Raw genomic sequence first — 26,496 nt, forward strand, 5'->3', positions numbered from 1 at the left:
AGAGGAAATTATTGAGAAGGAGAATTTAGGTAGTGTACAGTATTTGGAATTCTTTTATATATAATTTAAGATATAGGTACTTTTGAGGATATTTCTTTGTAGATTTGTTTTGGAACAAGTATAAGTAAATCTAGCATTTACAATTAGAATAATATAAACTAACATTTATTGAGTACTGATTACTTGCTAGACTCTCTGTTAAGTACTTTATATGTATTATGTTTAAGAACAACCCTGTAGACTAGGTACCAAGTTCTCATTCCTACCTTTTTAAACTGATTTCAAAAGATACTTGCTATTGTAAGCTAGTTTGAATATTAGAAAACTAGGGAAAAGATGTTATGATCACTGTGCAGAACTAAGCTCAAATAGTTATAGGCCTGGATTACCTGACATAAAGATTATAAATATTTGGATTAATTTTTTTAAAGTTTATTTATTTTGAGAGAGAGAGAGAGAGCGCACACATACTCACACAATTGGGGCTGGGGCAGAGAGCGAGGGGGAGAGAGAGAATCCCCAGCAGGCTCAGCACTGTCAACACAGAGCCCTATGGGGGGCTCAGACTCATGAACTGTCAGATCATGACCTGAGCCTAAGTCAAGAGTCAGATGCTTAACTGACTGAGCAGTTTTTAAATATTGTTAAAACTTAAACGTTGTTAAATAATCCTTAATTTGGAGTGATATTTTATTTTATTTTATTTTATTTTATTTTATTTTATTTCATTTTATTTCATTTCATTTCATTTCATTTTTAGAGCTGATCATGTATTAGAAACTAGGTGAAATGTTTGGGTGAGGATATACGTTATTTAAACACGGATTTTTTGGAGTTCACTATAGAGCAAGGAATAGTGACTACACTTTGAGCGTGGGCAGAATGTGGGGCATAGCTGATAGACAGGTTGGGTGAGCCCAGGAAAAGCCTATTGCATAAAAATCTGATGAGCCTCCTGGGAAAGAGCTTACCCCTCAAGAAAGAGGAATCAAGCTATTCTGAGCTTGACTTGGTCTTGGGCTTTGAGAGACAGAACAGTTCTGAGGATAGAATAATAATGTTTGTTCTTCATTTTTTTTTTTTTAAACTGTTCTAGCCCTCAGTGGATTTATGTCTGAGCCCCATGGAAATATAGGAAGGCATATAAATAAAAACTGCAGTAACAGAAGCCTTGTTCACAAGTGTATGGGAAACATGTTTGGAGTCTCTGAACAATACTTGTGACTTGTATGGGCCTAGGAATCCCATGTCAATAGATCCAGGAGTTAGTGACATCTAAGTTATTACTGTTAATGAGACAATCCATGCCCATATATGGGTAAGGCCTGGTGACCTGGGAGTTATAGCAATGCACGTGGAAGGGAGATACTGAGAAAGAAAGGGAGAGGGGGAAGGGGAAAGAGGGAAGTGGGCATTCAGAGGACAGAATGATAAGACTGACTACTCCCACCTCCCATCCTAGGGGTCAAGGAAGACTTTAGGGAGGAGAGTCTTAAAGAATATTTAATGCAGAAGCATAGAGAGATAGGAAAGAGAGGGCATGCCAGTCTGAATGGAGGAAAATATAGAAGTAAAGACATGGACATGGCAAATATGGGGAAGGGGAGGAAGATAGGAAAACTTTAGTTGGCTTCATCATGGCACATACAAGGAGCTTCCGAATGGCAATAAACAAGAGGGTCCTGATTGGAATTATATTCAAGAAGTAATTAAATAGGTTACATGGTGGGGAGTGAATCAGAAGTGATGAAGAAGTGGTGGAGAGTAGTTTGAAGGCTCATGCAATAGCCACAATGTAACAATACAATACAATACAATACAATACAATACAATACAATACAATAATGGGTAGTATCATTAGCAACTAGGGAAGTAGCTATGGATATAGTGGAAAAGGAAAGATTGTTTAACGTTATTGAGTAGAATTCCTATGATTTGGCAGCTAATTTGGATGGAGAGGGAGGGGGAGAGTGTGGGTAGGGGGATCACAGATAAGCTGAGAAGGCAGGGCTGGAGAATATGGAAAACAGAAGGACAGGAGAATAAAAACGTTCGATAAATTCCCCTTCAGACACACTGAGTGCACACATCCTGTGCAGGTGGAGATGTTTTGCAGACAGCTGGGGGCAGGGGAACTCTGGAGAGAGTGTATGGCCAGGGGGAGGAATTGGGAAGCCTGGGGCATAAAGGAGGAAACTGAAGCTGGGACAGTGGATAGACTTGAGAATATTCAGATAGGAGAGCTGAAGCATAGAGCCTCAGAGAATACCTACTTTCTAAGTTGACTTTATTTTTTGTATTAGCAATTTTAGGTTCATAGAAAAACTAGGTGGAAGGTACAGAGATTCTCCAAGTACCCTCTGCCCCCACACATGCAGAGAATACCAATGTTTAGGGAGCAGGAAGAGTAGGAGCCAGAGGAGGAGACAGAAAGCAGTGGCTGAGCAAAGGAAACAGAATTCTGAGGGTAGAAATGTTTATAGAAACTGAAGGATTTAAATTTAGGCTTAAGTTTAAATTGGTAAACAAAATTAAATTACATAATACATTTTGTTTCAAGTGCTATTGTTAACTCAAATGATGCCAAAATAGTGTTCCTGGGAAGAAATTCTTATAGAATCCAGTCATGAATAGCTACTAGTCATCATGACTCAAGTATTGGTACCGTGGAATTCTGTTTGTTCATGGCCGAATCAGCTAGCTGATATTTCAGAGCTTCTCTCTAAAAAAATGTAAAATATTTCTCCTAACCCTTCTTTTTCTCAGCTACTAGAAAATCATTTAAATCTTCTTTGACTCATCTCCCCCAGGTTAAATATGACCATGCTCATTGCTTTCTACAGTTGCCTTGAAAGATATCTTAGAAAAGTAAAATGAAGATAACTTAGTTTTGCAGTCCATGAGTTATTGGTGGGAGATTTTGACTGCTAATCTGTTTCAGCCCTCCCACTCAGTCTGCTTATAGGCTTCTTCAGAACCATCACCAGGAATGAGTCATTGCTGAGACACAGAACAGAAGCTAACACTCAAAGTTCTTAGTAGTAGTGGTAGTAGTAGAGAGGAGACTTCAAGGGTAAGTGGAAGTATATTTATATTGAGGGACTTGCATATTTTACTTTCAAGAGTTATGTGTGTTTTATAACGTGCGTGTTTTTGTTTATTGCAGTGCACAGGTGTACTTTTTAACATCTGGTGAGTGACATTGTGCATTTCCATGTTATTGTGTTATTTGTGTATACTTTAAGCCAAAAGTCACATACTTGATGTGAAAGGGCATATATGACTTTCAAAAATTAGCATAAATACATGGGCATAAATATTTATATTACCCTTGGAGATGGGCAATAAAGTATTTGACATGCTGGTCAAAAGAGACAGGGCATTTAAGTCTCTACTAGGCATTAATTAATAACAAGAGACATCAAGTCCTTAGGTAGAAAATAGGCAAAGTGCTTATAGAGAATTTCATTTTGGGATAGTAGGATAAATGCAGGAGTGGCTCTTGATTTTCTGACAATCTAAAAGGATTTTATGGAGCATGTGGTGGGATTTTGTAGTGGTTTAAATGTCCATTGGACACATGCAAAGATGTTAAATATCACTCATCAGGGAAAAACAAATCAAAACCACAATGAGATATCACCATATACCTGCTGGAATGGCCAAAATTAACAGCATAAGAAACAACAGGTATTGTGAGGATGTGGAGAAAGGGGAACACTCTTGCACTGTTGGTGGGAATGCAAACTGGTGCAGACACTCTGGAAAACAGTATGGAGGTTCCTCAAAAAGCTAAAAATAGAACTACCCTCCAATCCAGTGATTTCACTATCAGGTATTTACCCAAAGGATACAGAAATAGACCAATGTTTGTAGCAGCATTATCAACAATAGCCAAACCATGGAGAGATCCCAAATGTCCATTGAATAATGAATGGATAAAGAAGATGTACACACACACGCACACACACACACACACAAACACACAAACACACACTCGAATATTACTCAGCCATCAAAAAGAATGAAATCTTGCCATTTGCAATGATGTGAATGGAGCTTGAATGTATTATGCTAAGCGAAGTAAGTCAATCAGCGAAAGATAAATATATGATTTCACTCATGTGGGATTTAGCAAAACAGATGAATATATGGGAAGGGGGGAAAGAGAAAAGAGGTGAACCACAAGAGACTCTTAATGATAGAGAACAAACTGAGGGTTGATGGAGGGAGGTGGATGGGAGATGGGCTAGATGGGTGCTGGGTACTAAGGAGGGCATTTGAGATGAGCACTGGGTATCGTATGTAAGTGATGAGTCACTGAATTCTACTCCTGAAACCATACTGCACTGTGTATTAACTAACTAAAATTAAACAAACAAACAAACAAACAAATGGCTCATTGTGAAACAGTGCCCTATAAATAGTAGATCAAAAAAAAAGATGTGTTCTCAGCATATTCCACCCTTACTGGTTGAGTTTTGGTTGGTTGCAAGAGAAATAGTATTGGTTAACATGAAGAAAAATGGAATATACTGGAAGTATATTAGGTGACTTACAGAATTTGAAGAAAAAGCTTAACAGCCAAGCTTTAAGAGGTCAGGAACAAGGATAGCTCAAGGGCTCTCAGCTGAAATCCATTTCTGGAACACTGGAATGGTTGGGTTCCAAATGTCACCATGGTGTATGGCCTTTCTCTAGATTCAGATTCTTAGGAGTGAAATTCCAATTAGGTCATCTTGAATTAGGTTACCCTTTGAAAGATAGCATGGTGATTAAATGGTCTACCAGGCTCACACAGACTGCAGAGGGGTCGCTCTCTGTAAGAGGCATGAGGTATGGTTACCATAAGATGGGAGCAGAGATGCTGGACAGGCAAACACAAGAAACCTGCCATAGGCAGAGAGGACACTTTGTAGTTCTTTAAAAAAAAGTGAAAATATGGGCTTGCATCATCTCTGAAACTAAATTTGGAATTATGCATGCGTACATATGCAGATATACATACGCACACATATTTTATACAGTGCTTTTGGATGATCTCTGCCATGTTTTTCCTTAATTTATTACTCTTACAGATGACATGCTGAGTGACATACTATAGGCTGCTTTTCTGGTCTCATAGAGAAAATTTAAAGAAATACAAGAGATCTCCAAAGACACATTAATATAGAGTATAATATGTGAGAGGTGCTGAGGTCAGTCTAATATGGAAAATCATTTTTTTGGTTATTAATGAAGATAGTTTATTTTCTTAGGCAAAGAAGTGTCCTCACATAATTTCGTTTGAGTAGAAGTTGCATTGACTTACATGAATGGTCTTATCTAAGACTATAGTCTTATCTAAGAAGAGATTCCCCTGCTGAAATAAACTTTTCCTTCTGGTGTACTGTTTGCTTTCTGACCCAGGACTTGATTTACTACACTAAAAACAACTACAGGGGCGCCTGGGTGGCTCAGTTGGTTGAGCGTCCAACTTCAGCTCAGGTCATGATCTCATGGTTCATGGGTTCGAGCCCCGCATCAGGCTCTGTGCTGACAGCTCAGAGCCTGAAGCCTGCTTCTAATCCTGAGTTGCCCTCTCTCTCTGCCCCTCCCCACCTTGCTCGCACATGCTCTTTCTTTCAAAAATAAATAAAACATTAAAAAAATATTAAAAAAAAACCAACTACAAGTGCTGTTAATAAGAATCTAAAGCTTGCCGCTTACATTTTTGAATAGTTTTAGATAGGTTCTCATTATACTTTAATAATGGGAAGACATTTCTCATTGTAGTTCACATGCTAGAGACAAAAGAATAAAAAAAAAAAGTCTTTTGAAGTCACAGATCTTTCGAGTTCCAGATCAGTGGTTCTTGAACTTCATTTGGCATGAGTCTCGCCTGGAGTGACTGCTGAAAATACAAATGTGTGGGTTGCTTTCCAGAGATTTTGATTTGGTAGTTCCATGGGGGCTCAAGATTCTAGTTTTATCAAATACCCCAGTTGACTATGATGCAGGTAGTATCTGGATCACACTCTGGAAAATTCTGATCTAGATGATTTCATGTTAGCTTATGAGTAGTGTCAAAGAAATAAGAATTATGTATAATTAGTTCAAAGATTTGGAATTTAATTATTGTAATTTTGACTGTTCAGATTATTTACTCTTAAACCACACTTCTACTAAAGTGGCTAAGAATTCTGTTACTACTGAAAATACTAGGTAACTTTGTATGGAAGTTAATGGTAAAGGAAAGTGTATGAGTAAATTTCACATTCTTGACTAACATTTAAGTTTTTGATGCGTCTCATATACTAGTAGCACATTTTAAAAATATTTTTCTTTTTTTAAGTTTATTTAATTTTTAGAGAGAGTGAGCAAGTGTGCAAGCACCTGTGTACGGGGGGGAGGGGCAGAAAGAGAGGAGAAGAGAGTTCCAAGCAGGCTCTGCACTGTCAGAATGGAGCCTGACATGGGGCTTGATCTCATGAGCCGTGTGATGATGACAGTGAGCTGAAATCAAGAGTTGGATACTGAACTGTCTGAGCCACCTAGGTGCCCCAGTAGCACATTTAAAAAAAAAAAAAAATATATATATATATATATATATATATATATATCTATTTATATATTTATATATATCTATGAGAGTATTTCATGGTGACTTAGAATGTTTTATTTTTTTCCTTGTTTTTGTTTGGAATAAGTCCGTATTCTCTGATAAATATATTAGGCGCACCAAGACTGTAGTTTCATCCCATATTCCCTTGAAAGTTGTTTTTCTCATGCGTGTATTTTTACTTCTGAAAACAAAGTGTTCCCCCCCACCCAGGATTTTGTAGTAAAAACCTTTTTATCACATCTATTTCTCTCAACATAAGATGATTTGAGTTGTGATGTCCTTTAAAAAAAAATTAACCAGGAGTGAAACTGACACTGTCAGTGATACAATTAAGAAGGAAGCCAGGAAGTCCAATTTCAATTTCCGAAGGCACTGAGGGTTGCATAAAAAGTTATAGGGAGCAGTTAACCAGGATGGAGCACAGCAATCAAAAACAGAGTGCTTACTTTTGAGTAAAATTATCAATTTTGCCAGCCTCAGCATATAGCAGCTGGCTCTATAAAACAAAGGATGTGTTTTACTACATGTAGTATGGGAAAAATTACTTACATACTTTCCTTTTAGTTATGCCTGAACATACATAGTTATAATCATCTGCAGAAGCATCCACATGCACAAATAGACTAGACAGCTAAGGGCCACACAGCTGAAATCTGTATTTTACAAATTGCCACAGCCTTTGAAAGTCTCAAGCAGGAAAAGCAAACCTAGTAGGTTTTTTTTTTTTTTTTTAAATCTTTTAACTGAGCTCAAAAAGATCCTCAAAGCACAAAAAATGGCTTATCTTTAGTGGCATGAATTCAAGCAATAAGTGTTTACATTTTTTTTTGTTGTTCAAATTATTTAGACAAACTTCTGGCTAATGTTAAGATTAGCTAGTCAATTTTAATGTAAACAGACATTTTTCTGATGAGGATCATTAACCTAGAACAAGAAAAGTTGAGATTTTTGTTGGTGGACACTTTGTTATATTTTACATACTGATGCTTTCATTGCAGAACTCTTGAATACTTGTAAATCCTATGACCTAATATATTCAAGAGTGTAAAAATACACGTTCTTTAAAAAATACTCGATATTTTATGATATTCTTCTGGCTTAATAATTTTGTGAGTTATCTTCTGATTAAGATATTTTAATATTTAATATTCAGTAATTCACAGTAAGTCAGAGGTTCTTACTGATTTATCTTCAGTTATGTAATCTCCATAAGAATGTAACAGATAGATTGGAAAGTGTTTTATAAGTTCTACAAAAGAATATGTTTAGGGGACACTCAGTAGAACAGAAGTAGTGACCTATTAAATTAAAAAATAAGGTGCTAATTGTGTTGCATGCTGAGGCATTTCTTAGCCTACATTTATAATCATGACAGAAAACATGTTCTAGATTGTTTGGTAGTTGCAGAGGCACTACCAGAGTAGGGGGGTCTACAGTGTGAAGTGATAGGATAAAACACATCGACGCTTATCCTTAAGATAGAATATTTCCAGAAGCTTTGCCTTTCTTCCATTTTAAATTTGCGGATTTTTACCAGGAAGAAAGCGTCAAGTATCTGGTTCATGCGTTTAACATCTAATAACTTCTCTTTAGATAAGCAAAATGTGCTTTGATTTCAAGGCTCTGACAACCACCAACAGTAAGAACTGGGATGACACCAAGAAGAAATATTGGATATCAGAAATTGTTCCTGTGAAAAGTGAAGGTGGGGAAAAGTCCTTTGAGATTTTGAGCTTTTGAAATATGGGATCAAAACGGAAGATTTTCAGTAATGTGTGGCTGGGTGTTTACTGTTAGAACAGGGTATGTTGTAGGTGCGTTTGATTTGAAGTATATAGAATCATAATTACCATTTTTAGAAACCAAATGAGAGAAGATGGTACAGAAGGACAGAGGCCCAAGTAAGGGGGAGGCCCATGGGCCCCCATTTGCCCATACCTTTCTCATTATGTGTAATATATTCCCTTGTAGAAATGTCAATGGAATGGAAAGTGACTAGGGCTGGTGTACTACCCACAGGAAAACCAATGACCTCTGACATTAAGCAGTGTTGGTCTTGGTGGGCTGGAACAGCTCAGCTTGGTCATGGCAGTAGTTGTGCTGATACTGGGAGGAGAAGGAACTTATATATCCCTCTTCAGAGGGGTGCTTGTGTGGATGACTATCCATTGGGAAACAAGCATTCTCCAGACTGCGAAGGTTCCAGGGATCAGGCTGATGCTAGTCCCGTCTTTCTGAACTTGAAGGAAGGTGAGCTCTGAATGCCATGGTCATGACAATCCACAAGATGGAGTTATTTTACACTGGTAAAACATTTCCAAAATGAACACTTGTGTGAACAATGCTGCTTTCAGCAAGATAAAGCCTGAAGTAAGAATGCTTGGTTTATTACATTCAAGGATATGGCTAGAAAACTGTACAAAAGCTACCGCTTCAGTGACCCTTTAATCATTCCAGATTTTATCAGTTCACCTTGCCAACCATGTAGGTTGAAAATTTCCTCTGTAGGATTAAGTGTACTCCTTTTTTTATCCATATTTGTAGGGGATACAGCTGGATCTTGGGGAAAGTCTAACAAATTTCTTTTTACAAAATTTTAACTCATTTCAAAAGATTAAGTGGAAGGAATGAAAAAAAAAACCACCTTTCCCATTATAGTCATCTTCTATCCTTAGCACTTAGCATAATGACTGGCACATAATAGGTGCACAGTATATTTGTAGGTGACCTTTGCTTGCATGGGAAGAGGTAGAACAGAAATAGTGCTGTATTGAACCAGGAAATACTGTGCTGATTGGTCTATATGCAGAATGTTTCCTGTAGTAGATCTGGTTTATGCTTCTACCTTTTTTTTTTTTTTTTTTTTTTTTAACCATGCAGAAATACATATTCCAGGGGGGAAAGTCCCTTCCCCAAATTGTTTGTAATGTTCTCAAAATCTGGGTTGGCAAACACTTGATGTATGTTATTGTGGGAAAGGTGAGTTTTTTTTCTTTCTTTTTTCTGAAGATGATGAAGAAATAATTGAACTGAAATGAATAGGCATGATTGGATGCTTCTCTAGTTATTTGTTTTGGAATTGTCATTGAATCACGTATTGTAGTCTTGACTGTATTTCTATAAAACAAGGTTTTAAAGCAGTTTGACATTGGGATGAGCACTGGGTGTTGTACGGAAACCAATTTGGCAATAAATGTCATATAAAAAATAAAGCAGTTTAGACAAACGATTTCCCTTTCTTTTTTTCTTTTTTGTAACAAAAGGACACATAAATAATAACATACAAACTATAAGCTTATCAATAATATAAATGTAGCCTTTTTAGTTTGAATAATAAACCAGTTGTGTAGCTTTTCTGGCTCTAATAATGAGTTTAGAAACTTATGGACTCATATACAAAGTGCATGAAACTTAGACAGTTATTTATATTTTTTCTCCACTTCGAATGTGGCCAAGAAAATCGATAAAGAAATGTCAAGGATTTTACAAATCAAGATTTATAAACTGAGAAGAATTCTTTTTTTTTTTTTTAATTTTTTTTTCAACGTTTTTATTTATTTTTTTGGGACAGAGAGAGACAGAGCACGAACGGGGGAGGGGCAGAGAGAGAGGGAGACACAGAATCAGAAACAGGCTCCAGGCTCCGAGCCATCAGCCCAGAGCCTGACGCGGGGCTTGAACTCACGGACCGCGAGATTGTGACCTGGCTGAAGTCGGATGCTTAACCGACTGCGCCACCCAGGCGCCCCTAAACTCAGAAGAATTCTTATTGCTGGTAATGCTTATTTGGATTATTAAACTCTTTTAGCAGAATAGATCTCTTTACTAAATAGAAGTTGACTTCCACAGTGATATTCTTTGGTGTATATGTAAAAAGAGAAAATTTAAAAAAAAAAACCCTGAATATGTAGGGAAAGGTATTGTTAATGAAAGTCACTGCTTGATATATGACTGTGCCCTCATAGTGAGTGTGGAACCAAAGGTGATGATTACAGAATGACGTAACTGGTAATCTATGTATGTCGCCTGGGGAAGACTGGCAGAAATGAACATCTATATCCCTTAGTTGTAGCTATTAAAATTGTGCATTGCTCGTTGGTCTTGTGACTCTCTACTTTCATCTAGTGAGTTGCTTTTGGCTCCAAGCCACTTCTTAAGAAGGCCATTGATTCTTGTGATGGAGTGAGATTACTTGCTGCCAATTTAGGGACCAATTTTAGTACTGGTATCCTTTTTTCCTTCTCAGGGGAGAAGAAAACTCCACATTCGCAAGTTTTTCCTTCCTTTATGGTCTTGTGTTTATTTTCCTGGACATTGAGTCAATATAATCTGTTAACGTACATATTTACAATGAATCCTTTTTTGTGAAAAAAAATCTAAGAGTTGACATACCTTTGATAAAGAACATACAGGCTCTAGACCAACCTCTATCTGGCATATGGTAGGCACTCTGCTTCTTCTCTTGTGACTTTGGGAAAATATCAACCTCTCAAAAAAAAAAGTATCTTTTTTTAAAAAAAATTCTCATCTATAAAATAAAAGTGGCAACTGTCTATGATCTTCCCTAAAATAAGCTCTTAAGTCTAGATAAGGATGAGCACAATTTTCATTAAGTCTAGTCAACAATAGATAGGTTATTGAGCATTTATTATTTACAAGGCTCTATTTTCCCCTCCCGCCTTTTTAAACTAATGACATTGAAGGGGAATAAGGATGTGATAGAGCATATGAGAAGTGAAAAGCACCAGAGAGTGGGGGTGAAGCATTCCATCCAAGCTGGCACACCAGCTGTTCTAAGTAGCACATTGACCGTCAGATGCTTAGATTCTCCCTCAAATTATGAGCTTGATTCTGTTCTTAAACTCTTTCTTCCATCTGTTAATTCAGTCTGTTTCTGAGAAGAAGCATTTTTTTTCTCTTACTTTTGATTCAACTTTTTAGTATCATATATCTGCCTATTTGAAAAGTTGGTTTTACTACTTTTGGTCCTCTTGATGCACTGTAAAAAAAAAAGTAATAATAATAATAATAATAATAATAATAATAATACATGTCCTAAGTCTTGTGTTTATTAGTACTGGAAGAGACCCTTGGTGCAGAGACTTGATGGAGGGCTAGATTGTCAGTTGTCTTTATAAAATAGACATAGAACATGTGAATTCAAAACCTTTTATTTGCAAATGGCAGCCAGATAGGTCTCTCTCTACTCAACTAAGCAGAGATATAAGTACAGTATATGAATATCAAAATATGGTAATTTAACTAGGGTGTTCTCAATACCTACCATGGTGATGAAGATAATAGGTATTAAGTTTTGAAAGTAAATTAGAAGTGGGTAAAGCCTGGCTCTGCCATCTAGAAACTTTATTACTTTGGGAAAATTTAATGGATTTCTGTGGGTCATCATTTCTTCATGTATAAAGTAGGAATAATATCTACTATAGGGTTTTTTTTTTTTTTGGTCTGGCTTAAACTAGAGAACATGTGTGAATCTTCTGCATGCACAGTGCTTTTATGAAGGCAGATACACAGTTGTTACTTCTGTTAGAAATGTAGAAAGTGCAAATTTGGTTAGAGTCAGCAAATATATCTCCGGAGAGAAAAGAAAAGCAATTAGGGGTTGAAAATCAGGGTAACTTTAAAAAGGGAAAATTGGGAAGAGAACTGGCAGAAAGGTATTCCTTGAATGATTTTATTGTGAACATATTTTCTCAGTGATCTTTAACAAAATCAATAACCTGTGAAACCAGAACACAGATAATTAATGCTTAAAGGTGATAACAGGCAAAAAGTTACTAACATTCGGTATTAGAATACACATAAAATTGATTTATTATCTATTTTCCATGATCTCAAATTTTTAACATTTCTGTCGGATCTGAAATAACTACTTGATAATTGAACTGTAGTATAAACTTTAAAAAATTTTTAGCGTAAGCCTTTTGTGAATGAGTCATTGTCATCAACACATCTGTAGAGGTTCAAGAAATGGGATAAGAGAGTTGGAAACAAAATCTGCAAGAGCATTAGATGCATTAGATGATGTGGAGAAATTTTGGAAGATTACATTTCCTTAAACTACAGATCTTGTTCCCCTGTTTTAGTGTTTGTTGTCATGAAAATAATCACAAACCCACATGCCCAAGGCTTAATGAAAACCTGGTGGCTGTAGAAATAATCAGAAGTATAACATGCTACATTTCTCTTTTTAACCCATTTCGTCTAACTTAATGTTTCACACAGTATTTTCAGGAAGTTTTGAGCATTCCAGTCCCATGTAGATACTCAGTTTTCAAAATTTGTGTAATGTGGGAAATAGATGAAAGAAGGAGAAGGGATTGAAGGGGAGTGGCTTTTATAATCCAGCATTTTTCAAGATGAAGAGAATTAGGGGGGCCTTCTACTTTTAGAACCGATCCCCAAAAGTGGTCTCTCGCCACCATTTGACTGCCTCGGTACCTGAGCCTCTTTAGGTGCCCACCTGTAATCGGATTGTAATCAGAACGACAGCGAGAACCCTTACCACCGCTTTTTGCACACTTCCTGCCATGCTGCCTGTCTTCAGTAGCAGCAGCAGCAATTCCTAGTTTTTCCTGACAAAACTTGTGCTCCTTTCAGATTTGGTATGACTATCCTGGGAGATCCACCTCATTTCTGCTGAGGTGAGTATAGAAATTGAAGGGAACTGAATTTTCCTGGCCTCATCTCTGGTCTGGTGCAGGAATGTAGAGCAGATGCAAGGAGTCAAATGTAACTCCATCTGTGCCTTAATGAGATTCAGACACACTCATCTGTCTTCTGGCCTTTTGTTCTTCAGCACTAAGTCTGTTCTACTCAGGGAATATTCTGGTAAGACATGGAGGGTCTGGCTCTTGAGTTTTGAAAAGGTAAAAGTAGTTGTTTGTTTAATGAGTGATAGTGAAAAAAAATGTATATGTTTTTTAAAAAAGAAGCCCGTAGCTTTCAGGACATCACTTGAAGAATTTCGCACATAAGAGGAACAAGGTTACTACCCTTACATGTAGCATGCGTTATAATTTAGTGTTAGGTTTCTAAAGATTTATTAGTCTTTCAGTTTTCTTTTTTACATGATACAGTAATTCCAGTGTGTTCAGGGGAGGAGAATAGGATTGGGTTAGATTGGGTGGGAAAGGGGAGAAGGAGCCAAGGTTATTTTAGAATAGGAATGTGGCAAATAATAAATGCTGTCTTAACGAAAATTGGGTATTCCTTCCCACTCCGCTTTTACCCAAATCATTATATTTTCTTTCCGTGAGGATGGGTACTTGGGGCAGCGTAACCAGTGTCAGCAACAGATTTGTTTTCCACCTGACACCACGGTAGACAAGTGTGTTGTATGTCTAACTTGGAGACACACGAAGAGTATGCTTCTTAGAATTCATTGTAGAGGGACTGTTGTTAGTCTTCTGGGAAGGAGACAGACAAGAGGGAGAGGCTTACCACAAACAAGAAGTGAAACTAAAACATTTATTATAAGGCTAATTACTGATACTGCTCTAACCAAGACTAGTTTAAGTTTAGAATTTTAAAAATCATATTGTGGAGGTATTACATAGATACAGCGAACTTCTCCAATTTTAGGTGAGCCATCTGATAAATTCTGACAGTGTTACACAGGCGCGTAGCCCTCCCTGCAATCATGATATAGAAAAAAATGTCCTCATGTTCCTTAACAGTCAGTACCCTTCCTCTACCTCCAGCAGCCGCTGATCTTACTTCTTTCACCTTAATTTTGCCTCTTCTAGAATTTTATCAAAAGAAATCATACAGTAGGTATTTTGTGTGTCTGGAAGATTGGATACTTTCAGTTATAGTGCTTTTGAGATTCAGCCATGTCCTTGCTGAATCTGTAATTTGTGTATTTTTACTGCAGAATACTATTCTACTGTATAGATACATCAAAATTTGTTTATCCATTTACCAGTTGAAAGACATTTGGATTCTTTTAATTTTTTAGCTATTACAAATAAAGCTGCTATGAACATTAAGGTAGAAGTCTTTGTGTGGACAGGTTTTCATTTCATTTAAGTAAATATTTAGGAATAGAACTGCTGGATCATATAATAAGTACATATTTAACTTTATAACAAACTGCCAAACTATTTTATGAACTGGCCTCACCAATTTTCATTGTTCATAACAAGGTAAGAGAGTTCCAGTTCCTCTACATACTTGCCAACATTAGGTAATGCCAATCTTTTTAATTTTAGCTGTTCTTGTGAGTATATAGGGATATCTCATTAAGGTTTTGATTATTTTCATTATTTTCATTGCTTTAGTGACTGTAATGATGTTGAGGATTTTATCCATGTGTGTGCTTGTTATTTATATATCTTCTATGATTTGACTGCAAATCTTTTGCCAATTAAAAAAAAAACAAATTGTCTTCTTGAGTTGAAGATTTCTTCTTACATTCTAGATATTGTATTTTCTTCTGTCTGTGGCTAGCCTTTTTCATTAACTGAGTTTTTTATTGTATTGTATTCTAGTTTTTTAATATATTTAAAACATTTTTAAATGTTTTTATTTATTTTGAGAGAGAGAGAGAGTGAGCATGAGTATGAGCAGAGGAGGGGCTGAGAGAGAGGGAGAGAGAGAATCCCAAGCAGACGCGGGGCTTGAACTCACAAACTGTGAGATAATAATCTGAGCTGAAATCAAGAATTGGATCCTTAACTGACTGAGCCACCCAGGCATCCCTACTTAGTTTTTTAAAGAGCAAAAGTTTTTCATTTTGCAGTCTGATTTATTGATTTTTTTCTTTTATATTCATGCTTTTTGTGTCTTATTTAAACAATCCTTGACAAACTCAACATACTTTGTTTCCTAAAAATTTTTGTAGTTTTAGTCTGTATACTAATCTATTTAGACAGGTTACTCCCACTTTACTGTTCGTTTTCAAAATTGTTTCAGCTATCTCAGTTCCTTTGCTGTTCTGTATAAATTTAAAGTAATCCTGTCTATCTCTATAAAAAATGTTGCTTGGATTTTGATAGGAATTGTATTGAACTTATATAAAAATTTGGAGAGAGTTGCTGTCTTTACTATGTTGAATCTTTAATCTATGATCACGTATGTCTTTCCATTTATTCAGGTCTTTTTTGCTGTTTACTTATTTTCTTATTTATTTAGAGAACAATAACAAGAATGGGAGCAAGGGAGAGGGGCAGAGGGGGGAGAAAGAGAGAGAATCTTAGGCAGACTCCACACTCAGCATGGAGCCTGACACGGGCTCCATCCCACGACCCTGGGATCATGACCTGAGCCAAAATCAAGAGTCAGACGCTCAACCCACTGAGCCACCCAGGTGCCCCAATCTTTTTTTAAAATTTCTTTCATCAGTACTGTGATGTTTGCAACATACGTGTCCTATACATGTTTTCTTAGATTTACACCTACTAGTATTTTGTCTTGTTTTCTCCTAATTTGGTTGTAAATGGTATTGTGTTTGTTTGTTTGTTTTAATTCTAGTGTCTATACGTTCATTGCTTACATAAAATATATAATTGAGGTTTAGTGTATCTTTTATGATGCTACCTTGCTAACCTTACTATTTCTATGAGATTTTTTGATAAATTTCTTGGAATTTTCTACATATACAACCATCTCATCTGGGATTAGGGATAGTTTTATTTCTTCCTTTATAATTTGCATGTCTTTTATGTCCTTCTCTTGTTCTGTATTAAATAAGAATGCTGAGAACAGACATATTTGCCTTGTCTTCAGTCTTAAAGGAAAAGCATTACCATTAAGTATAATGTTACCATTTTACCATCAAGTATATTTTACCTTAAGTATAATGTTATTTATAAGTTTTTTGAAGATACTTTTTTAAAAATATTTTTTAATGTTTGTTTTTTGAGAGAGAGAGAGAGAGAGAGAGTGAGCAGGGGAGGGGCAGAGAGAGAGGGAGACACAGAATCTGAAGCAGGCTCCAGGCTCCGTCCGAACTGTTAGCCCAGAGCCCAACATGGGGCTCGAAGTCACAGACAGCACGAAACCACGACCTGAGCTGAAGTCAGATGCTTAACTGACTGAGCCACCCAGGAGTCCCTGAAGATACTCTTTATCAAGTTGAGGAAGTCCCCTTCTATTCCAATTTTTCTGAGCATTTTTATCCTAAATAGGTGTTGAATTTTGTCTAATGATTTTCTGCATCAATTGATATGCAGATATTTCTTTTTTATCCTGTTAATTTGGTGGATTGTATTGATCGATTTTTAAAATATTGAACCATCTTGGGGTGCCTGGGTTGCTCAGTTGATTAAGTCTGACTTCAGCTCAGTTCATGATCTTACAGTTCATGAGTTCGAGCCCTGTATCGGGCTATGTGCTGACAGCTTGGAGAGCAGAGCCTGCTTCAGATTCTGTGTCTCCCTCGCTCTGTGCCCCTCCCCCACTCATGCTCTGTCTCTCTCTCTCTATCAAAAATAAACATAAACATAAAAAAATATTGAATCATCTTGTATATCTGTAATAAACCTTGTTAAGTCATGTTGTGGAATTCCTTACCTTGTCATAGTGTTGAATCCTGTGTGCTAATATTTTGTTAAGAATGTTCGTATCAATATTCATAAAGATACCGATGTGGAAGCTTTGTTTTTTTGTTTTGTTTTGTTTTGTTTTGCCTGTCTTTGTCTGGATTTGGTATCAGGGTAATTAGCCTCATAAAATGAATTGGTGTTTTTTTTCCTCTTCCTCTTCTGTTTTTTGGAAGTGATTGTATGAAATTAAATGTTAATTTAACCATTTTGAGGAATTCTTCAGTAGAACTTTCTGGGCTTATAGATTCCTTTTGTGTGTGGGGGGGGGCGGGGGGAGATTTTTAAAGTTATGAATTTATGAGTTATGCCTTAATAGTTATAGGAATATTTAAATGATGTGTTTTGCATTGGATGACTTGTGGTAGTTTATGTATTTTGAGAAATTAATGTATTTTGTCTAAGTTTTCAAATGTATGTTTATGCAGTTCATTGTATTCCCTTATTATTTTGATGTCTGTATGGTCTTGAATCAGTCAGTCTTCCCGTTTCATTCCTGATGTTAGTAATTTGTATCTTCTCTTTCATTGTCAGTCTTTCTAGAGACTTGTCAATTTCATTAATGTTTTCAAATAACCAGCTCTATTTCATTTTTTCCTGTTGTTTTTCTCTTTTCATTTCATTGATTTTCTATTCTTGATTATTTCCTTCCTTCTATATGCTTTGGGTTTATTTTATTCTTCTTTTTCTAGGTTCTTTAGGTAGGAGCTTAGATTATTGATTTGAGACTTTTCCTCTTTGTTCAAGTGTTCATTTCATGCCATAGATTTCTCTCTCTGTCCTGCTTTAGCTGAGTCCCAAAAATTTTGAAATGTTATGTGTTCATTCAGTTCAATGTATTTTTTTTTATTTCCCCTGAGATTTTCTCTTTGACCCATGGATTATTTATAGCATTGTGTGTTTTCCAAGTGTTTGGGGGATATTCCTATTATTTATTAATTAGACTACAATGTCACACACACAGTCTGATATCAATTATTTTAATGTTGTTGAGTTTTTTTTGGACCAGGATGTGACTTATCTTAGTATATTTTATGTGGACTTTTGGAAGCGTATGTATTTAACTGTTCTTGGGTGGAGTGTTGTGTAAATTAGATCATATTGGTTGATGGTGTTGGTGATTTCTTCCATGTCTTTGTTGATTTTATTCTAGTTCTGTCAGTTCTTGCAAGAGGTGTATTGAAGATAGCAGCTGTAATTATGGATTTGTTTATTTCTCCTTTCAGTTATATCAGTTATATCAGTTTGTGTAACACATTTCACAGCTCTGTTATTTGCTGTATACATTGAAGATTACTACATTTTCTTGATGGATTAATGATTTTGTCAGTACATAATACTTCTTTCTGTGTCTGGTAATTTTCTTTGTTCTGAAGTATACTTTATCATATGTTAATATAGCCACTCTTGATTTCCTTTGGTTGATGCTTACATGATATATCTTTGCCTTTCTTTTTTTTTTTTTTTTTTTTTGCCTTCAACTTGCATATATTGAAGTGATTTAATAGACCAGGAGTCAGCATATAGTTTGATCATATGGGGAGAGGGAGGGATGTTTCATTCTTTTGGGGAGGAGGTGGGAGTTTTGGCTTCCCATGTGATCTCTACTGGTAACACAGGGGGAAGGGCTGGTTACTGACTAGTGGAGATGAAAGTTCTAGCTCCCCACTTGGCTTTCTTTTACATATTAGGTGGAGTGTTGGGGTGACTATAGCATTGAAAGAATGGAAGTCTAGGCTCCTTAGTTGGCCTGTGTTAGTGTGGGGGTGGGTGGGCCATGTTTGTTTTTCTGTGGTGTTGTATTATATAAGGTTTTCTATCTTCTGAGGCTTACTTTCTCCTGGTCCTTTGGCTGAAGAAGCACTCTTTTGTTGGGGCTTTTGTTTTTTTGTCTGTGTCTGTTTTTTCTAACATGCTAGTTTTCCCATTCCAACTCTGGAATATATGAGGCAAAAAGAAAGCCCTGCATCTCACTATGGGTCCTGAGGTCTCTAGCCAGTTTCTCTTCTGTCCATCTTTAGAGTCTTATTGTTTGTTGTGTATATAATGTCCAGGGTATTCAGTTATATTTTGTAGAAAGAATCCCTAGGTGGAGTAGAAGTATGTCTACCCTACCTTTCTGGATGTGGAAGCCTATAATCTGCTTTTTTAACAAGATCTCTAGGATCTGTTGCTTGGAATACCCATGTTGAATAGCAAGGCTCTACATAAGTTATTTATCATTTTATTTGTTAATAGTGACATTTCATTCTTTTTAGAAGTTTGGAAATGGAGGACCAAGTTACCTTTGTTGTAAATTACAGATTTTGTTTTGCTGTACTGTATGCTAAATTTTAGATGAAATTTTCCCTCACTTATATTCATGATCATCAAATATTACAACTAAGTTTGAGGTACCTCAGATTGACTGACGATTTAATGTGAAACAAATCATTAGCCAGTTTCCTAAAGCATTTATGTCATTCTACAGCTGTCAGTGTCAACTATTTATAAATAAAGAATTACTTTTACCCTTCATGTTGGCTATTATACATGTGGCACATTCAGTAGTTATGAGGGTACTTGGTAGCACAACTTCGATTTTTCTCTTGTATGTTGGGGATTCACTGGAACTGCAAAATGAAAAAAGCAATTCTCCCCTTGAATGGAATCCAATTTTAATATTTTGCCAGTGCATATAGGGGAAAGGACAAGATGCCATTGTTAGAGTCTTAACTTTAAAGGAATTTATAACATGAACTGGTAAGTTAATTAGCCTATTTTGGTGGAATCAGTAAGAAAACAAACTGCTTTTCATGGAAGAAAAAACTTATGAGTTACTTTTATGTTCAAGAGCACTGTTTATGTGTCCTTAATATACTGTATAAACCTACAATGATTTGCTTTGCATGCTGTTCAAAGATATTTCACCAGGGAGCTTTCTGTTTTTGGCATGTATTCTGCCATAACAGAGGATAACATTTTATTTTCAGAAGAAAAATGATCAGTATGTAGTTTGTTTTTTTATAAGCGTCTTTTCTCCTATGGGGCATAAAATTTTGGTCTTGGCAAAAAACAAGAGATGTAATGGAATTGAGAATGCATGAATATCAGAATATTTATAAGAACTTATTACTCCTTTTATTTGTCATTTATATTGTCAAGCCTCATCTCATTTTTTTCCTGGACCTAGGTTTCCAGATGTGATGAAATAATATCACTTTCAGAAACTCAGGTCCCATTTCTAGATCTTCCTTGTATTTATTTTAAGAATTTTAAGTATCTGCTTTATGTTGCATAGTTTCTGGCATTCTAGCTTCAAACTGAAGGAAAAGTGATCTGTACTGCTAGCCTTGGGTGGATGAGTGGGGAATCTTGGTTTCTCTAAGGCACTGGTTCTCATACATTTTGACCTTGGAACTCTTATACTCTGAGCAAGTATTGAAAACCTCAGAGATTTTGTTTATGTACATTACGTCTATCTACATTTACCATATTAGAAACTAAAGCTGAAACACTGTTAAAAGACTGATTAATTCATTTACAGTAACAAAAATAAAGCTATTATATGATAACAGAAATATTTTTTTTTTTTTTTACAAAAAGTAGCCTTATTTAAAAAAACAAAAGAATTGGAGAGAAGAATGACATTGGTTTTCACTTGTGCAAACCTCTTTAAGGTCTGTCTTAGTAAGACTGCTAGGTTTTTATATATGCTTTTTTTTTTTTAGACAGAGTGTGAGTGGGGGAGAGGGGTAGAGGGGGGACAGAGAGAGAATCCCAAGCAGGCTCCATGCTGTCAGAGCAGAGCCCTACACGTGGCTCGATCCCATGACCCTGGGATCATGATCTGAGCCTAAATCATGAGTCAGTCACTCAACTGACTGAGCCACCCAGGCACCCCTGCTTTTGCATTTTCATATGTTGTCTTGGCTGACTTAAATGAAGAAAATTTGATCTTACAAACATATACAATTAGAAAAGAAGGACATATTTTAATAGCCTTTTCAGATAATTGAGGATATTCTTTTATCCTAACCAAAACTCAACAAATGGTAGCATTTTACAGGTTAGTTGCAGTGTGGAATCTGAAACCATATCAAATATTTTTGTCCTCTCTTATATTACAATCCTTGTCTCACTTTCAGTGGGTCATTTAGCTATGTTTGATTTTGTAGTTTCATCTGAAACATGTTGCTTCACTTAGTTAGGAGATATTAGTATTTGTTAATATATTCACAAACCAATTCAGAGAAAGCCTTTTAGTGTTGGGAGGCTGTCAAACTCATAGTGGAAGATAAAAAAGTACTCTAACATTCTCATTTTCACTTAAAAGCTTCAATTTTATCATTGGCAATGACTCCTGTCTGTTTTCCTTGAGGAGGCAGGCTCACTTTTATTCATTTTCAAGATGTTTTGCCAAATACCCAAGTTTGAATAACCATAATTTATGTGAGTCGTTATCTTAAGTGAAAATTGTGTTCCATGAAAAAAGTGGCTGGCTCAGTGATCTCCCTTGAGATATTTCTTATATTCTGGTGTGCAGTTGAAGTGTGATATGGCTGTGCGCTTCCCATTCATGTCACAGAATATTAAACATGTACTTAAGGCTAAATATTTAATACAATGAACTGTTATTGTTTTATTGGGACACTGTTAAGTTCAACTGGCTTTTAAAAAATTATTATTATTATTGTAAGCGTGTGGTGGTAAAGAATACAACGACTGCTAGTGCAGTTAGGTGCCATCAACTAGATTCATGCCACGGTGCCTGAAGTGTCACTCACCGTTGCTTTTGTACCATCAGTGCAAATATCAACACGTGAAAAAAAGGCAAAAATATCTGCATATTGCGATGAGAATAGCTTTGACCTTGCAGAATTCCTTTGAGAGAATGGGCCTCAGGATCTTCCTGAGGATCTTCGGGGATTCATGGACCAAACTTTGAGAACCACCGCTTTAAGTCATGGATATACAAGAGAATGGATATATTGTTATATTATTATTATTATTATTATTATTATTATTATTATTCACTTTGAAATGTAAAGGAATTTCTAAAAAATAGTCCTGGTAGTTCTGATTGTACCCATGAGAAAAGGTGGCAATTAGATTATTTAAGAGATGGAGAAACCAAGTCAGCGTAGCTAAGCGATTTTACCTGTGACCAGGCAAGGTAAGTCAGAGGATATGCTGAAAAGGCTCGAATCTGAATGATCAGAATGAAACCAGCAAGAGAACCAGTACTTGCCTAGACTAAAATGATACTGGGCGTGAGCTTCTCCCAACATGCTCTTTGCATCTTGTATGCAAATTTAACTCTTCTCCAAGAAAGAGTATCTCAAAGAGTATGGCATATAGGGAGGATACTTGGAAGGGGCAACCTGAGAAACCTGTGTATGGCAGCCATCGAGATGTGAGGGGTGAAGCAGCAAGAAGAAGGAAAGGAAGCTGATTTTATCAATGGTCGGCTGTGTGCCAGTTACTGCGCAGGACACTTCACATACGTTGTTTCTTCATTCTCATGACGAACTTATGAGGTCACTATTATCAGCCTCATTTTGGAAGCCTCATGTGAAAAAACTAGTGTGAGACTACATTGCCCCTGTGGGTTGGAATTGGAATTCAAACCATCTCTTTTGACGATAGTATGGCAATCTTCATGTAAATATTCATGGACTACGCTGTTGACTGGTCAGTTGTTAGTATATCTGTCTTATAAGCATATTTCTAAATATGCATGCATACACTTCAAGCTTGATTTTTACCTGAGTAAAACAAACACAATTCTGTGTTCATTCATCCACTAGGGGGGGCAAGAGTGCTAACTTGTTAAGTAGATAATGATCGATGAGTAGGGTTTGAATTATAGGACTGTGATATGATTTATAATTGTATGTATGTACTGTAGGAAATTATATATGGAAAATTCTGAAAAATTATCTAATGATGATTCTTGGTCAGAAAGACACTATGCTATCTTCTTACTGAAACCCAGGAGACTGCTTTCACCCCCTAAATATGGAAAATAAATGAGGTGTAGTTTAACAGAAAAGCATGACTGGCAGTTGAAGGGAGGGATCATGTAAAATGGATTGGCAAAATCAGCAGTAAACCAAGTCAGAAAGATTTAAATTTAAGTTTCAAGTTTGTTTACTTTTTTGTTCTTAATACATGTAAAATTTAACATTATTTATTTAACTTTGTTATGATCTGTTTAAAGCAGGGGTGTCTGAAAGAAGCAATATGATTTTCCTAAGACTTTATTGAAACCTTAAAGGAAAGTATTACATAACTTTTTTTGTATTTGGATAATGCTTTTATTAATCAGTATTTTTATTCCAGATCTATCATTAAAATATGGCTAGGTATGGAGGGTCCCTTAAAATAAGTGGTACGCCTAGTTTCTCATTTATATAATTGCCATATGGGTAACATAATCAAATTATGAAGTACTTTAAAAAAATTTGAACTGTGAAATAATTACATAACATTTGTCATTATTTTTTTTCTAAGTATTTTTATTTGAAAAGGAATTTTGGCTATTGTCCTGATTTATTGTTCTTCAAGAGTCCTGTAATGATTACTGTGAAAAAAATTAGAAGTTCCATGAGCATCATAACCATGATAATTGTGAAACTTTGCCAACCAGATTCTTACTTTGCGTATTATGTGTATTTTGTTTTTGTTGTTGAGTTATAGTTTGTAAATGTGGGGGTCCTTTATCATTTGACTACTTATAGATATGATGAAGACTTTCTTGAGCTGTACAGAGATTTTTTTTTTCATTTTCTGAAATCTCTGAGGGTTTACTAAAAATAATATATCTCACATGATTCTAATTTTGAGAAGGTATGACTGTTGGAGACAAATGGGCCAAGGTTCATAGTCTGATTGACTCTGCCAATACAGGCCATGTGGTTTTGGGGTATATCTTAATCTCCTTGAACATTAGTATGTGACTGGACTTCAGGGTTACTGTGGCATGGTAGGCACTGAGGATACAAAGTTGAATCCTGAGCTGTTCTGTCTTCAAGGATGGTAGTCTAGTCAGGGTATTCTACAAGCAAGCAAACCATTCCAATGAGATGTGGTGAGGGCAGTAATAAAGTGATACTCACTTCCTACTATGGCATCATCTAAAGGGTTACCAACTGCATCTGGGACATAGTCCATGGAGATGCTTCAGAGGAGGTAAGGCTTGAATTTAAAGTGCTAATAGGTACAGAATTTGGAGAGCTAGGAGGAAAGAACATATTTTAAGCAGAAGAAATAGCATGGGACATATCATGATAGAAGAGGACAGTATGACTCTTTTTTAACATGTTTTGATTTTTTGAAATAATTTTATAGCACCCAATGCCCTCCTTAGCCCATCACCTGTTTAACAACCTCCACCCCCACCCACCTCCTTCCAGTAACCCTCAGTTTGTTTTCTGTAGTGAAGAGTCTGTTTCCTGGTTTGCCTCTCTCTCTCTTTTTCCATATGTTCATGTTTTGTTTTTTAAATTATGCATATGAATGAAATCATATTGTATTTATCTTTCTCTCACTGACTTTTTTTCACTTAGCATAATATGCTCTAGCTCCATCCAAGTCATTGCAAATGAAAAGATTTCATTCATTTTTATAGTTGAGTAATATTCCATTGTATATATATACCACATCTTTATCCATTCATCAGTTGATGGACATTTGGGCTTTTTCCATAATTTGGCTATTATTGATAATGCTGCTATAAACGTTGAGGTGCATGTATCCCTTTGAATCAGTATTTTTGTATCCTTTGGGTAAATACCTAGTGGCACAATTGCTGGATTATAGGGTAGTTCTATTTTTAATTTTTTGAGGAACCTCTGTGCTGTTCTCCAGAGTGGCTGCACCAGTTTGGGTTCCTCTTTCTCTACATCCTCACCAACACCTGTTGTTTGTTTCCTGTGTTGTTAATTTTAGCCATTCTGACAGGTGTGAGGTGATATCTCATTGTAGTTTTGATTTGCATTTCCTTGATGATGAGTGATGTTGAACATCTTTTCATGTGTTCTTTAGCCTTCTGGATGTCTTCTTTGGAAAAATGTCTATTCGTGTCTTCTGCCCATTTTTTAAAATTATGTTTTTTAATTAAATTCAAGTTAGTTAACTTGTAGTGTAATAATGATTTCAAGAATAGAATTTAGTGATTTATGGCTTACATATAACACCCAGTGCCCATTCCAGCAAATGTCCTCCTCAATGCCCCTTACCCATTTAGCCCATCCCCCCCCACCCAACACCCTGCCAGCAACCCTCAGTTTGTTCTCTCTATTTAAGAGTCTTTATGGTTTGTCTCCTTCTATGTTTTTATATGATTTTTGCTTCCCTTCCCTTATGTTCATCTGTTTTGTATCTTAAATTCCACATATGAGTGAAATTATAATGTATTTGTCTTTTTCTGACTTAGTTATTTTGCTTAGCATAATACACTCCAGTTTATGCACGTTGTTACAAATTTCTGCCCATTTTAACTGGATTATTTGTTTCTTGGGTTTTGAGTTTGATAAGTTCTTTATAGATTTTGGATACTAACCCTTTCTCAGATATCATTTGCAAATATCTTCTCCCCTTCGGAAGGTTGCCTTTATTCTTGTTGATTGTTTCCTTTACTATGCAGAAGGTTTTTACCTTGTTGAAGTCCTGATAGTTTATTTTTGCTTTTCTTTCCCTTGCCACAGGAGACATATTTAGTAAGAAGTTGCTATGGCTGATGTCAAAGAGGTTACTGACTATGTTCTTCTCTAGGATTTTAATGGTTTCTTTTATTACATTTAGGTCTTGCATCCATTTTGAATTTATTTTTGTGTATGGTGTAAGAAAGTGCTCTAGTTTCATTCTTTTGCATGTTGCTGTGCAGTTTTCTCAACACCATTCGTTGAAGAGACTGCCTTTTTTCCACTGGATATTCTTTCTTGCTTTGTTGAAGACTAGTTGACCAAATAGTTGAGGGTTTATTTCTGGGTTTTCTATTCTGTTCCATAGATCTGTGTGTCTGCTTCTGTGCCAGTACCATATTGTTTTGATCACTACAGCTTTGCAATATAACTTGAAGTCCAGAATTGTGATGCCTGAAGCTTTGCTTTTCTTTTTCAAGATTGCTTTTGGTATTCAGGTTCTTTTGTGGTTCCATAAAAATTTTAGGGTTGTCTGACTCTTTTAAATTATAAGAATATAGAGTGAAGTTGGGATAATACAGGGGAGTAAGTTGGAGATCTACAGTGGTGGGACTGACACGAATGTATCTTGAGAACATATTATTATATTTAAATCTTATTTAAATGTTTTAATGTTTATTTATTTTTGAGAGAGAGACAGACA

General features: G+C 36.0%; 1 protein-coding gene across 1 annotated transcript in view; it reads left to right on the top strand.

Moving 5' to 3' along the window:
* The first annotated feature begins 8,272 nt into the window (after positions 1-8,272).
* LOC125164680 (A disintegrin and metalloproteinase with thrombospondin motifs 3) overlaps positions 8,273-26,496 on the top strand; it is a 215,560-nt gene continuing 197,336 nt past the window's right edge. Inside the window, exon 1 of the mRNA XM_047857529.1 lies at positions 8,273-8,309. The gene's annotated coding sequence lies outside the window, so the exon portion shown is untranslated. The remainder of the gene's footprint in view (positions 8,310-26,496) is intronic.

Source organism: Prionailurus viverrinus, chromosome B1, assembly GCF_022837055.1.
Source record: "Prionailurus viverrinus isolate Anna chromosome B1, UM_Priviv_1.0, whole genome shotgun sequence".
NCBI lineage: Eukaryota > Metazoa > Chordata > Mammalia > Carnivora > Felidae > Prionailurus > Prionailurus viverrinus.